The sequence below is a fragment of the Trachemys scripta genome, chromosome 4 (genome assembly GCF_013100865.1).
Source record: "Trachemys scripta elegans isolate TJP31775 chromosome 4, CAS_Tse_1.0, whole genome shotgun sequence".
NCBI classification, from domain to species: Eukaryota; Metazoa; Chordata; order Testudines; family Emydidae; genus Trachemys; species Trachemys scripta.
The window spans coordinates 93,929,030-93,943,916 of NC_048301.1; the positions used below are offsets into that span (position 1 = coordinate 93,929,030).

The 14,887-nt window shown below is 45.6% G+C and overlaps 1 protein-coding gene across 3 annotated transcripts in view; it reads right to left on the minus strand.

Moving 5' to 3' along the window:
- Positions 1–14,887, minus strand: part of FAR1 (fatty acyl-CoA reductase 1) — a 79,879-nt gene that overhangs the window by 64,462 nt on the left and 530 nt on the right. The window lies entirely within an intron of this gene.

Genomic DNA, 14,887 nt, shown 5'->3' on the forward strand with positions numbered 1-14,887 from the left:
CTTTGTATTCCCACAATCTGATATGATCAACTAACCTAATATACAATTACTAATGGAAAGAAACCCTGTCTATTTTGTATATTAGTCCAGATCTGTAAATCAGTTTAAGCCAAATTAAAAAAAAATATATATGCTCAGCTAGAAGCTGACATGGCTAGATGAACTGTAGTCTGATGATCAAGAGGCATAACAGCAATAAGCAAAGTCACTTCCTCAAAGCCTTTTCAATTCCTCCTAAATCCTTGTTCTTCCTCCCCACCTTGACTTGCCATTAAGAGCTTATTACATACTGACAATTTTTGTCACGGTTTGTACATGAAATACAAGTCATGAATTTTCTAGATACAGTATTATCCTTTTTAGTTTGAGTAAAACACCTATCTGAATGAGGCTGTGAGCACTAGGTTTACGATTCTGAAGCAGCACTGCTACTAACCCTGCTTGCTACATATCTACTTTACTCCTGGGGGAATTCTGCACCAAAAATTTAAGAATTCTGCTCTAAAAAATTAAAAATTCTGCACACAATATTTTAAAATTCTGCATATTGTATTTGTCAAAACACCACAATATAATCACGCTGGTTTCAATTATTTTGGTAAATTATTTAAAATATAATACAATGGATGGAAAATGCGAGTGAAGAACATTAAAGGAAATCCCCAAACCTCATTTGTCTAATAATGTAGCTAGGTTTGACCCTTTATTTCTAGTTATTAGTCACCAAATATATGCAGCCATATGCTCAGTTTTACATCATAGGCAACTGAAGAGCAAGTGAGGGCTGGTGAATCAAACTCACAATTTATATTGGCTACTGACCATCTCCAGAAAGGTCAGTAGCAAACAGTTCATGGAGCACATTTTGATAGGAAATATTTTCAGTCCAAAAATTTAGACCAGTTCTAATCATTAAAGCACCATAAGCATTTATAAGTCGATACTGTACTTACAATAAAACTCCTTTACACCACTCTGGCAATGTAAAGGAGCCTTAAAACTTTTACACCTGTTTTATACTCCAGGGGGAGTCACAAAATGACAATGGGAACAATTCACTAAGCATGAAGGCTGCTACATTCTGCTCTGAGTGATCAGAGCCTGCGCACACCTACTTGCTCAGCAATACCCCAAAGCCCTGCCCCTCCATGCTGAGCACACCACAACAGCATGCAGAAGGAACAGAATGTCTCTCTCACACACACGTGACTGCTCCGCCCCACACCCCTGGCACCCAAAATGACCTGCCAGAGCTGCCAGGAAGGGGCGTGTGACCACTCAAGGCTTCCCTTTGCTTCCCCATCAGAAGCCATTTTTCTGTGGGGAAGCAAAGAAATCTGCAGGGGACGTGAATTCTGCACATGCAGAATTCCCCCAGGAGCACTATTGTAATGCTTTTGACATCATAACCACTGCAGACCAAGGGCTGAAGATCAGGGGAATAATCCTTTAACTACCTTAAAGATTCATCATGACAGACAAAACCACATAATTCATTAGCTGAGATGGGGTCAGAACTCCTTGCTCAATGTTCAATTATATAGCTCATGTTAACTTTCATGTGAATGTTGGAAGTGCCTGTGGCACTCTGTACCTCAAGGCAGCACCCTGGAACCCCGATATTCACCACTATCATAATTATGATATGCTTTGTACAAAGTATGCCTTGTGAGGTGGTATTTTAAAAGCCTTGATCCATTGAACACTAATGTCCTGTTGGATTGTATGTGCTACGATTGTATGTGAAGTGATGCTGTATGTGTGTTACTGAACTATGTTGGAAGGTTGGAACACCCATAACCAGCCTTTCAGGTACAACAATGGAATACCCAGACATGCTAATAGCCCATTAAAAGGAATCCACTTTCCCAAAAGACTTCTCAGAGAGAGCACGCAGACAATGGAGAATACTTGACCAATGTCACAAGCATAGATCTTTCCAGCAAGCTGGAAGAAACTATAAAGAGGGGAGGTGACATCATGACTTGGCCTCACCTCCTCTCCACCCCCTCTCCCCCCGCCCAAATAGCTCAACACCTGGAAGAAATGTCTGGAGGACAAAGACTTTGAACTTGGGAGGGTGGTTCCGGGTTGGCAGGCAATTCCAGCCTGTGTATTGAGCAACTATACCAGTGGTGGGCAACCTGTGGCCCATCAGGGTAATCTGCAGGCCACGAGACATCTTGCTGACTTTGACCGCAGGCACGGCCTCCTGCAACTCCCAATGGCCGTGGTTTGCCAGCTCCCATTGGCCAGGAGCTGCGGGGGGCCGTGCCTGCAGATGCTCAACGTCAGCAAAATGTCTCGCGGCCCACAATCAGATTACCCTGATGGGCCGCAGGTTGCCCACCAATGAACTATACCATCTGTCAAAGTGAGACACTGCTTGATTCAAATCCTGTTTAGTTTATAAAGCTTAAATAAAATAAATTCAGTCTCTTAGGTAACCAACTTTGATCTCTACACTTACTACTTATAATCACTTAAAAACTATATATCTTTCTGTAGTTAATAAATCTGTTTTAAATTTTATCTAAACAGTGCGTTTTGGTTGAAGTGCAAAGGAAATCTCAGCTCAGTTTACAAAGGCTAGTGTGTTCCCCCTCGATGTGGAGGGGACACAGACTAGGTAACGAACTTACACTGGTTAGGTTTCTGACCAGTACAAGATGGTACAGATCTGAGGTGCAAGACTGGGTAGCTGGAGAGAATTGATTGGAGCCTCACTACTGTTGGTTCATGAGTGGCTGGGAGAATCATTCATGTTATTCAGTTGGGTGTGTCTCCGCCTGTAAATGTCTGTATAAGTGCAGTACCTGCCACAGGTTTGTAACTTGGCAACAGTGTCAGTGTGAGAGCCAGCCCGTATTGGTGGGACAGAGGGCTCAGCAGTCCCACAGTCCAGGCTGCATCCCAGGAATCTCGTCACAGTACCCATGATGCAAATGAAGTCTAATTGAAAGTTATGGCTGTGCCATTAAGGTCACATTGTTATCAGTTTTCATACCTTCTTTTCTTGCCAATCCATATTTTCCCCCATACTTGCCCTAATAAAATTTGCATCTTGCAAATGCACTGACCTCAAAAACTTGGGCCACTGTTGAGTTGGTCTGGATGAGACTGCTTTTGTCACTGGAACTTTTGGATAGGCATGGCCCTGATGGTGGTACTTGTGTGTGTGTTCAAGTGCAGTCTGGTAGCCAATGAAGACCTTGAACCAGCTATGCTACAAACTCACATTCACCTTATCCTTTTGACAAACATGTGATCACATATTGTACTAGCTGAAGCTTCCGAGATCAGTCACACTCTATCTATGCCTTCACATGTCCCTTGCTGCTGTTCTTTAATCCCTCTACAGTCAGTCCACCAGTGTCTCCATCTTGTCTGAATTTAATTCTAGATAGTTTTCAGCCAGGTGGGACCCTAAGAGCACTCCAGTGCCAGAAGGCAAAGGACTCCCTAATATGTAGCAGTGAGTTTCAGCTGGCCTGACCACCCCAATACGTCCCAACTCACTGCTGTCCTAATAGGTACCTAAAATGGGTTGTATGCAAATGGTTGACACTACTGATTAATATCATTGTAAATAGTATGTATTAACATTATATAAAGAATTATGGATACTCACCAATTTTACACTTTAAAGTCTATGACCAAACAAAGGGAGAGATACACATTCTCCCCCAAACAGGAAGGAGACAGTTATCTACCTGTCTCCTCTATAAATTAAGCATGATGGAATCCAAACAATGCAAGCCCAATTTACATATGAAGTAGCAGTGGGAAGGGAAGTCCTCAGAAAGAGAACAGAAGCATGAGGTCATCCAAAGATATAAGGAGAGAGTCAAAAACATCATGGCATCTATCACTGCACCGACACATGGGGCCAGAGCTCTTGCAAGATGAGAAAGATAGGTCCTTCAACCAACAGTGTTGAAGTCTCTGGGGACTCCATATAGGTGAGAAACCCACAGGCAAAGATCTTTCACCAACAAAGTCAGTGGAAACCAGCACGTGACAGAGAGAAACTCAGCCATGGCAGAAAAGAGAGATTGGTAAGACTCATAGACTTTAAGGTCAGAAGGGACCATTATGATCAACTAGTCTGACCTCCTGCACAGCGCAGGCCACGGAATCTCACCCACCCACTCCTGTAACAAACCCCTAACCTATGTCTGAGCTACTGAAGTCCTCAAATCATGGTTTAAAGAACTCAAGGTGCAGAGAATCCTCCAGCAAGTGACCCATGCCCCACGCTTGCAGAGGAAGGCGAAAAACCTCCAGGGCCTGTGCCAATGTGCCCTGGAGGAAAATTCCTTCCCGACCCCAAATATGGTGATCAGTTAAATCCTTAGCATGTGTGCAAGACTCACCAGCCACCACCCAGGAAAGAAGTCTCTGTAGTAACTCAGATCCCACCCCATCTAACATCCCATCATAGACCATTGGGCATTTTTACTTGCTAATAATCAAAGATCAATTAATTGCCAAAATTAGGCTATCCCATCATACCATCCCCTCCATAAACTTATCAAGCTTAGTCTTGAATCCAGATAAGTCTTTTGCCCCCACTACTCTCCTTGGAATCAAGTGTCGCTTGTTGAGTTAAGCCTAAGGGCTTGTCAACACACAAAACACTACAGCGACACATTTGCACCACTGTAGAGCTTCAGTATAGACACTACCTAGGCCAACCTGAGGGATTCACCCATCATCATAGGTAATCCACCTCTTCAAGAGGCGGCAACTAGGTTGACAGAAGAATTCTTCCATCAACATAGAGCTAACTACACTGGGATTTAGGTCAGTTTAACTACGCCACTCAGGGATGTGAATTTTTCACCTCCTGACCGACATAGTAAACTAATCTAATTTTCTAGCTTAAACCAGGCCTTAGCCACTAGAAAGCATATTTTACTTTTATTTGCTTGTAACTATTTTGTCTTTATCCCTTGTACTTCAAGTCATGTAAAACCTCTTTAGTAATATGCTTGTTTTACTTTCAATCTAAGCCAGCCAACCCAATGATGTGTCTGAACTAAATTGATTGTTAACTCCAGTTAAAAGAACAGGAGCTTGTTGCTTTGTCTCTTTAAAAGGAGCAAAGAACCTTAGTCTTCCCTGAGCATCCCAGGAGAGGGCTGGGCACTACAGGGCAAATGATTTTGGGGAAATTCAGGACTCGGGGTGTCTTTGGGTCACCCTACAAATAGTAACCAAGGCTGGTGGAGACCAGGGCAAGGCTAACGTGTCACAAGCAAGCTGCTGGGGTCAGAGTGCTGAATCAGGGCTGCAAAGCACACAGACATTCAGGAAACTGCAGCATGCTTGTCTGCTGGCTGTCTAGGCTGTGAGCCACAGCAGCAGAGCATCTAAGGTACCCAGGCTTAAGAGCAGGTGGTGACAACCTCTCACTAGTCTGGAATGCACTCAAGAACATGAAACCAGCTATTGGGTGAGCAAGAAGCATAAAAATTCTGGCTTTGCTGAGGATAAAGTGTAGCTCAGAACATCATACTAATTGTATTGCAACCCAAAATATTGTGGTCTACCCTAGCAGTCTCAATTACACTAATACAAACAGGCTTAAAGAGATGAAACCCGGCAATTTCTCCCCAAGAGAGTCATGGGAAGCATGAGCAATAGCCAATCACTGCTCTTTCAAAAGCAGTCCTTCGAGGAATTAACAATCAAAATACAGTAACCTCTTCAACCCATGTCATACATAGCAACTCACTGTTGTCCGATATAGATATATATTGTATATTGATTATGACTGATTTTGTTTCCCTAATTAGCACTCTGAAATCTGGTTGGTTCTTGTCCCAAGATCAGGCCTAGCATTGTCAGAATTACTGTTGGGAGCCCCGATGTGCACACCAATGACCACACACACACCTAGGTAAAACCTTCTGTAATTGTAATAGTTTTAACAACACAGTTAGCAAAGTTACAAACATTCCAACCCAGTAAGGTAGGTAAAGATAGTACAGAATGATCTGAGGATCCATATACTTACAGAGCAACCAGAAGTTTTAGATATCTTCCTCATCTTCCCCCTCACCGTCACTATAAGTCATCATCCTGGCATCTCCCAGGGTACACTGGCCAGGATATAGCTTTTATGGTGTATTATACTGTTGCCACTATTGCCAATGCATATTCAGTAGGGATTTCAGCCCCTTTACCTTATTTGTAGTTCCTCACCTGTCTCCAATCGGTTATTAATCCTTTTACCTCAAGCTTATTAACACGGATATCCATTAGTTACTATGGCATTCTTGTATTCAGACATCTGCTAATGTCCCAAACTTAAAATATTGCAAGATGGTAGTAAGTAACATCTTTAGTTACCTGTCAGCAGTTAAGTCATTATAGAATTCTATCTTGTGATATCTTAAAAACTAGGGTTATTCTTGGGGCTTAGCTACACTTGCAAGTTAGAGCACATTAAAGCAGCCCCAGGCACCCTAACTCCCAACCCGTCCACACTGGCAAGGCACTTAGGATGCCTGGACTCTGCAGCTGGAACACCCCTGGTACTCCACGAGAAGCATAATGCTTGCTGCACCTCGGCCGAAAAGCCTGGGCATCAGTGTGAACGAGGTGTTGCATTACTGCGCTGTGACCGGCCTCCGGAAACATCCCATAATCGCCTTAAGTCAAGTGACCACTCTGGTCATGGTTATCCCCTTTCAAAGCTCTGTTTCTGACAGCCGGCATGCTTATCTGCTCCGGGACAAAGCAACCATTACTGTGGAATGCTGCTTGCTGTGAGCGTGTGAGAGAGAGGACAAGACAGCATGCGGACACGCTCTCAGCCCCGCAAAAAACTCACTCTTTCGCCCCCCCCCCCCCCCCACAGAACACCCCCCCTGTCACACTCCAACTCCCCGCCCCATTTGAAAAGCACATTGCAGCCACCTGAATGCTGGGACAGCTACCACAATGCGCTGCTCTCTGTGGTGTTGCAAGAGCTGCTAATGTGGCCATGCCAGTGCGCTTGAATCTGACAGTGTGAACACATGTAGCGTTTTCCCTACCGCACTCTCCGAGGGCTGCTTTAACTCACAGCGCTCTTCATCTGCAAGTATAGCCATGCCCTTGGTTAGCTTATGCTTTTGGGACCTTGATTAATTTAGCTAAGCTACTATCTTACAGGCCTTGAGGCTAGCAAACTCATTGCATTATTGCCTTAACTTATACCTATGCCTCACCTAGCAAATATCTATACCTATAGGCTACACCGGGGTGGGCAAACTTTTTGGCCTGAGGGCCGCATCGAGTTTTGTAAATTGTATGGAGGGCCGGTTGGGGAGGGGTTGTGGCCCAGCCCCCACCTCCTATATGCCCCCGCCCTCGGGACTCCTGCCCCATCCAACCCCCCATTCCCTGACAGCTCCGCTGGGACCCCTGCCCCATCCACACCCTCCCACTCCCGGTCCCCTGACTGCCCCCAGACCCCTGCTGACCCATCCAACTCCTCCTCTCATTCCTGATGGCCCCCCCCGGGACTCCTGCCCCATCCAACTACCCCATCTCCCTATCCCCTGACTGCCCCCAGAACCCCTGCCCCTGACTGCCCCCGCCGCCCCATCCAATACCCTGCCACCCCATCCAACGCCCCCCTCTTTCCTGACTGCCCCCCCCAGATCCCTGCACCCATTCAACCCCCCGTTTCCCTCCCAACTACCATCCACACCCCCAACCAGCACCCTGAACTCCCCTGCCCTCTATCCAACACCCCCTGCTCTGTGCCCCCTTACGGCACTGCCTGGAGCATCGGTGGCTGGCAGCGCTACAGCCGCGCCACCTGGCTGGAGCTAGGCCACGCTGCCACTGGCACCACCACACAGCACAGAGCAATGAGGCAGGCCACGCCCTGCAGCTGCGCTGCCCCAGAAGCTCGCTGCCCAGTCACCCAGAGCACTGCACCAGCGGCGGAGTGAGCGAGCTGAGGCAGTGGGCGAGGGGGAACAGCAGGGGAGGTGAGCCTCCCAGGCCAGGAGCTTGGGGGCCGGGTAGGACGGTCCCGCGGGTCGGATGTGGCCTGTGGGCAATTTGCCCACCCCTGCATTACGCAGTTTTAATAGGAATGTGATAATAGTGCGGGGAGGGGGGGGGAGAGGGGCAAACTTTTTGGCCTGAGGGCCGCATCCGGTTTCATAAATTGTATGGAGGGCTGGTTAGGGGAAGGGGTTGTGGCCCGCCCCCACCTCCTATCTGCACCCCCCTCCCAGGACTCCTGCCCCATCCAACCCCCCTGTTCCCTGACTGCCCCGCTAGGACCCCGTCCCATCCAACCACCTTGTCTCCCTCTCCCCAGACTGCCCCCGGAACCCCTGACTGCCCCCTGCCACCCCATCCAACCCCCCCTCCTTCCTGACTGCCCCCCCGGGACCCCTGCCCCCATTCAACCCCGTTTCCCCCCCGACCACCATCCACACCCCCGCTCCTGACCACCACCCCAAACTCCCCTGCCCTCTATCCAACCCCGCCCCCACACTCCGTGCCCCCTTACTGCGCTGCCTGGGGCACCACTGGCTGGCAGCGCCGGGCCATGCTGCCACCACCACCAAGCAGCACAGAGTACCGGGTCAGGCTGGGCTCTGCAGCTGCGCTGCCCCAAGAGCTCGCTGCCCAGCGCACTGCGCCGGCGGCGGAGCGAGTGAGCTGAGGCTGTAGACAAGGGGGAACAGCGGGGGGGGGGAGGGGCGCTAGCCTCCCCGGCCAGGAGCTCAGGGGCCAGGCAGAGCAGTCCCATGGGCTGCAGTTTGTCCACCCCGAGCTACACTGTCAACAATATCAGAGACTTCTGAAAAAAATCTAATAAACCTAACATAATCATCTGACCATTGTTCAATCCAAAAATGAGATAAGAAGAGAAGAATCTGTGCAATCTCCATATCAACATGAAATAGTTTGATTATGCTAAATACTTAGACTGGATATTGGCATTTAAAACTAAAAGCACCATGCTTTCAACTTTTAGTCTGTCATTTGTGTGCTGGCATTTTCCCCTGGTAATTTTTAGGATGGCTTCCACAAGAAATGTCAAAACAGAGGACACATGAAGAAAGCAATTGATGACTGGTGTCCTTCGCATGCTAAAACATACTACGGATATGCTTGTTGTAAACCTCACAAAAAATAAGCAAGTTATGGATTAAACAAGGACCACATAGCCAGGGATTAAGAGAGCGATTCTAATCTAAAAAAAAAATGACTGAAGATGGCACTTTTTTACTCAACAGATCTGATCCCTGTGTTCTGAGTCAAACATGCTTACCTTGGCAATTAATGTAAGCTTTTTTTTATTATTATTATTATTTACACCTTAGTTGACAGTAAAATTTGATTTCTACATGTGAATAGATGGATTATTTACTGTCTTCCAAATTGTTACCCTTGTGCAAATGCAAAGTAAACAGTAGGTTAGTACAGATGCAAGTGAATCCCTACTTAAGCTTAAAGAACGTATTACTGTTGCTGCACGAGAACAAAAACAGTCTGATTCTTAGATTTAAAAAAAAAAAGTCTATCAGCCTATGATCTTTCTACTAGCAAACTGAGGATACTTGAGACAGAGTAAGTAGACAAGCATAGAACCTCATAAGGCCACTTTTAGAGAGTTATATTTCACAGTCAAATCATACTTGACTTCATTGTGCAGTCTCCAGAATCATACAATTCTCAGACTTACACCATACGTCACTCAAACAGGAAGAGAGAAACTGCAGGCCAAACAACCAAGTCCCAGATGAGCAAGGCAGAAATGTATCACAAGTAAAATTAATGAAGATCTGGAGGAGGAACATGATACCTCAGTATCCCCAGTGGCATTAAGTGGGTGGGGACAGATTGGCCTACAAAGGCCACTACTTTATCATGAAGGGGAACTGGTGGTAGGAGGTTTAGCTCCTAAGTCAGCAGCTGACACTCAACAGCTCCTACCTCCTCCTAGTGCTGCAGGAGAACAGCAGTCCCAGGAAGGAGAGGGGGTCTATTTGAGCAGCAGTTGCTATAGAGGAGAACTTCTTTCAAGTGCAGGTCTTCATACACGAAATAAAAGGAAATGGAGTGGGGGAAAGTGTTGGTGATGAACTGATGGGGAAGAATTAAAAAAATTTAAAAAAAACGTAGGAGGAACAGAATGGGGAAGGGGAAGGGGAAGGAGGAGAGGGTAAGTTTTTAGAATCCCTCATATTCAAATTTGTGGAGGAGAATCCTCCCTCCAGAAAGGTAGATTCCCGATTACAGCCAGAGGCAACAAAATAAATTATGTTGACACTGACCATGTAATTGGCCCAATTAAGCAGCAAGCCCTGTTTAGCAGGGTGCAATTAGGTACAGTAGTTTTTCCAAGCAAGCCACAGAACATGTTTTCCCCCGAATCTTGTTGGGAATGCAGACAGTTCAAGAAGTCCTGCCATTACGCTCAGATAACTTCATCATTCATTCCAAACAGCCACTATTGGTCTATTAATTTGTATTTGAAATCCATGTGAGGGGGTATACAAACCCTACACCAGGGTGGGATAAGAATCTGCTTTGTGCTACAATTGCCCCACCCCACCACGTTTGCATGTCATGCAAGGACTGGAGGAGTTAAAAGGAGGGACCTCCACATAGAAGGGGGGGAACCCTGGGCAGAAAATAGGCTGTTGAGCTCACCAGCTCCCAGAGAGAGAGAGATCTGTCAGCCAACACAGCCTCTACCCCTGAAGAAAGGAGAACAGAGATCCTCTGGGCTAAGATGGAGAAAGACAGTTATACTGGAGACCCAGTGAACTCTGGAGTGTACTGTGATACTTCCAAGGCTCTCTGAAGTCAAAGACCAACTTTCTTACTGAAGCTGCCTAAGGCTCTCGTTTTTCTTTTATGCTTTTATTTAGCCTCATTTGCTGACTCTGGACTGGCTTGTTTGTTTCATCTGGGACCCTGAGAAGGGAAGAAACATTCAGAAAACCTTGAGCAGAGGACAGTATGATGGCCCCTCTACACTGAAATTCTACAGCACCCACAGGGGTGAGGATGTATGTGTACTCCCTATGTAACCCCTAAAGGGGAGCTATGCCAAGGGCCGGTTCATGACAATGCAGTTATTACATTTATGTGTAAGCAAAGATTACATTAAAAAAACATCTCTGCAGTTTCCATTAAATTTACTTACTATTTTCATAGTTTTGAAGCTGGTAAGACCACACCATCCTTTTAAAGCATATATTCTCTTTTCAATAAGAATGTGATGGTTCATTTAATTGTCCCACAAAAAGGTACAGCATAAAAATATTCAGGTGGCAAGTAAACAAGTTATATAAAATATATGAATTCCTTCTCTGACTCACCATCCTCCCAAAAATATTAGATTGCTTTCCCCTTTGACAGAGCCATGCAGAACCAGTGCAAGCACGTTGCTGGGGTCTCCAACCCAAAGACCCACGTCTAACAATTAGAACAATTACTTAGAAAATGATGCCCCTTCCCCAAAAAGAACTAAATATGCAGGTACCACGTTAATAAGAGTGGTATCACACCTGAATTGAACAGCTACAACTTTGACAGCAGCACTGGATTTTTTGGAACCTTACCTTCAGGTATTGTTTGCCTGAGATAATACTTCCTCAAAACTTGTTTCTGAAGTATTAAAGACAACACTAGAGCAAAAATTGACAGCCTGTTCTCCTTAAACAGTATCTGTACGTCTTGATGACAAACAGAATACTAACCACTAGCAAGTAGGAAACATTCACTAGTAAGTGTGGGCCCCCTAAAGCATCTTTCTACATAATTTGGACTATGTTGAAAATTAAGTTTATAGCCTTCGTGATTGTGAAGATAGCCTTCCAAATGTGAATGCAGTGTAAGTGATACAGTACTGCTTTTCTTTGCTCACAAAGAAGTCCTATTCTTCTGCTTCCACTCAGATAGCTTTTCCAAGCAGCTTCAGAATCAAACCAACAATGCTAGTAAACGTCACAGCTGTTACCCAGAGCCAGGGAAAAGCTGTGAAACTTACAGTGTCAGTTTCACACTTCAGATGCTCAGAAAGGCTATTAAACTGCAGCAGAATCAAGAACTAGAATTATTCACATAGAGAAGCCTAGAAAACAGCAAATGAAAGAGCGCACTCTGCTTACAGCAGCCAAGAGACTGGATAGACATGCCCCCTCTACAGCTAGGAAGCTCTGTAGTGGGAAAGCGAGAGAGTTCCTTTGCCTTTTCAGGAGACAGAGGTAAATGGTGGTACCTCAAGTTTACAAGAGGTGTATCAGCCTCTGCTTACCAAAGATAACGGGTGTTACCATTGTAGGGCTTGAAAAATTTATGAACACATCCAGAAAACCAAACCCATTACTGTCCCACAATGTTCAGGGCCACCCAGAGGATTCAGGGGGTCTGGGGTCTTCGGCAGCAGGGGTCCTTCCGCTCCGGGTCTTCGGGGCACTTCGGCGGCAGGTCCCAAAGCGAGTGAAGGACCTGCCACCGAACTGCCACCAAAGACCCAGAGCAGAAGGAACCCTCGCTGCCAAATTGCCGCCGAAGACCCGGAGCCGAAGAAGCTCTCACCGATGAATTGCCGCTGAAGACCCAGAGCGGAAGAAGCTCCGGGTGTCTTTGGCAGCACTGAAGGACCTGCCGCCGAAAATCCGCCGAAAACTCTCGTGGGGGCCAGGGGCAAATTGCACCACTTGCCCCCCCCTCCCCCCGTCTGGGAGGCCCTGACAAAGTTCAAGTCTCCCCACCACTCCCCAATACTAAATGACTAGAACTGGGACAGGAAGGTTTTTCCATCTTTAGAGAAAATGATTTTAAATGTAAACAGCTATACCTTGAAGTATCAATCACTTCTGACAATTAAGTATTAGAATAATAAAAATCAATTGTTTGACATCTGTTCTTTTCAACGTAATGCTAAAAATATATACATTTTCTCCCTAACACCTCAATCTGGCTCTATAATCTTAAAAAAAAAAAAAGCATACAATTATTAATCACTGGAAAACCAGTTTCTCCTATGTGTACAAAACCTTTTTGAGGGGAAAAAAGTAGTATAAGTCAAAGCCCCATTAAAGATCAAACAAACATAAGGAAGAATTGTAACAAGGTTTCTCACTCTTAAAGCTGGTGACCAGCTATTGCAGTACACAGAGTAACACTGCATATTACTTTAGCCCCCTGCATTCATAGTTCAGACACAATATGGATGGCAGAGATTAATGAAATAAAGCACTGATTAAGATTACATTTTATGCCAGAATCTCTTATTTTAATAGTTACTATTAACATGCTTAAGAATGCATACACACATGAACCTTTCACCAAAGCATTTCATGCTGCTCAGGTTTCAGAAAGGTTCTGTTTCACCAATTTCTAGCTAGCTTACTAGGACTAGGAGTTCACCATTAACTTCTAATGTATTAGGGGATTCACAGTAAGTGCAATTAAAAAACCTCCCCAAAAGATACCAACTGCACAAAGGCAACTAGGCTTTAAAATGTTGTACATAATAGGTGCCAGCACTTTCGTCAAGCCTCAGGCCACACCTACACTACAGGGGAGGTTTGATCTTCTTCCTCTGATGCATCAGTGATAGCCACGACTGAAGATGGGACATTGAACAAGGATGGCCAGGGCTCTGAAGTAGCACCAAGCATTCTCGGTCTTGAGTGCTTGGCTGGCTGGGTCTTACTCACATGTTCATGGTCTAACTCATCACAATATACAGGGTCAGGAAGGAATTTTTTCCCTGGTCAAACTGGCAGTGACTTTGGGGTTTTTTGCCTTCCTCTACAGTGTGTGGGTTCTGCTCACTTGCTAGTATTATCTGAGTATATCTCAGATAATTATTTCCCTATCATTGTGGGGCCTTGAGCACCAATGCATCTTGGTCCCTCCTATTCTCTACCAGTGGCATGTAATAGTTTAGCCCCTTGTGGGCTGTAATACCTTGATTTAATTTCAATTGTTGGAATTAGCATGTGGGTGCTGGTGGCTATGATATCTAGGTGGTCAGCCTGAGTATCTGGCCTTAAACTCTATGACCAGACCTCAGGCAAGAAAGTCCCCCTTTGTTCCCACTCAGCAAGAGCTGTCAATACAGCACTTCAGAGTTCCACCTCCATCAGCTTCTGGCCTATGGCAATCTAAAGCCCTGGGACATCAGAGTGCTTATAACCCTATCTATGTCTTTTCCCACTTGTGTGGAACCACTGGACAGAAAAGTTTTCAGATGAGGAAATGGTCGTTTTTAATCCCCATCCTCTCAAAGACTCTTGGATTGCAGGAAGTGAGCTTGTGTCCCCTTCCTTTAATGCTACTCTCTGCTTCCCATTCAGTAGCCGCTACTTCTAGGAGCTTCCCTTCCCTCATAGCTGTTTTAATGCTGCTGTGATAAGAGCAGTAAGCTACACTGGGGGTGGGGAGGGAAGAACAGGACAGAATGCCTCTGAGAAGTGGTTGCCAGGCAGGGAGCAGAGAGCTGCCTTGTAGGGAAGGAAGGTATTTTACTCCATGCAAGGAGGCCCAACCAATAAGAAAACACTAGTAAGAGAAAAAGTAGGAAGTATATGATGATGAACTAAGGGTAGAGTGGGTGTGTTGCTCTTTGCAATACCCCTCTTCAAGACTACTGGGAGGAGGTAAGGGGGGAAAAATCCCCCTTCCAAAAGAGACTGAAGTCCAAGAAATGCACAAGCTGGGAGAAATCATTTAACAGAGGCAAGAGTTCCACTGCTATCAGGGCATGTAGTCCTACATATGCAAATACAGCAACATTACAGTGTCACATTATAGGGAACAGAGCCATCAATCCACATAGCACAAAAAAGTGTACCTAAAACAAGGTAGTTAACGTCTAGGACGAACACACCCATAGCATTAT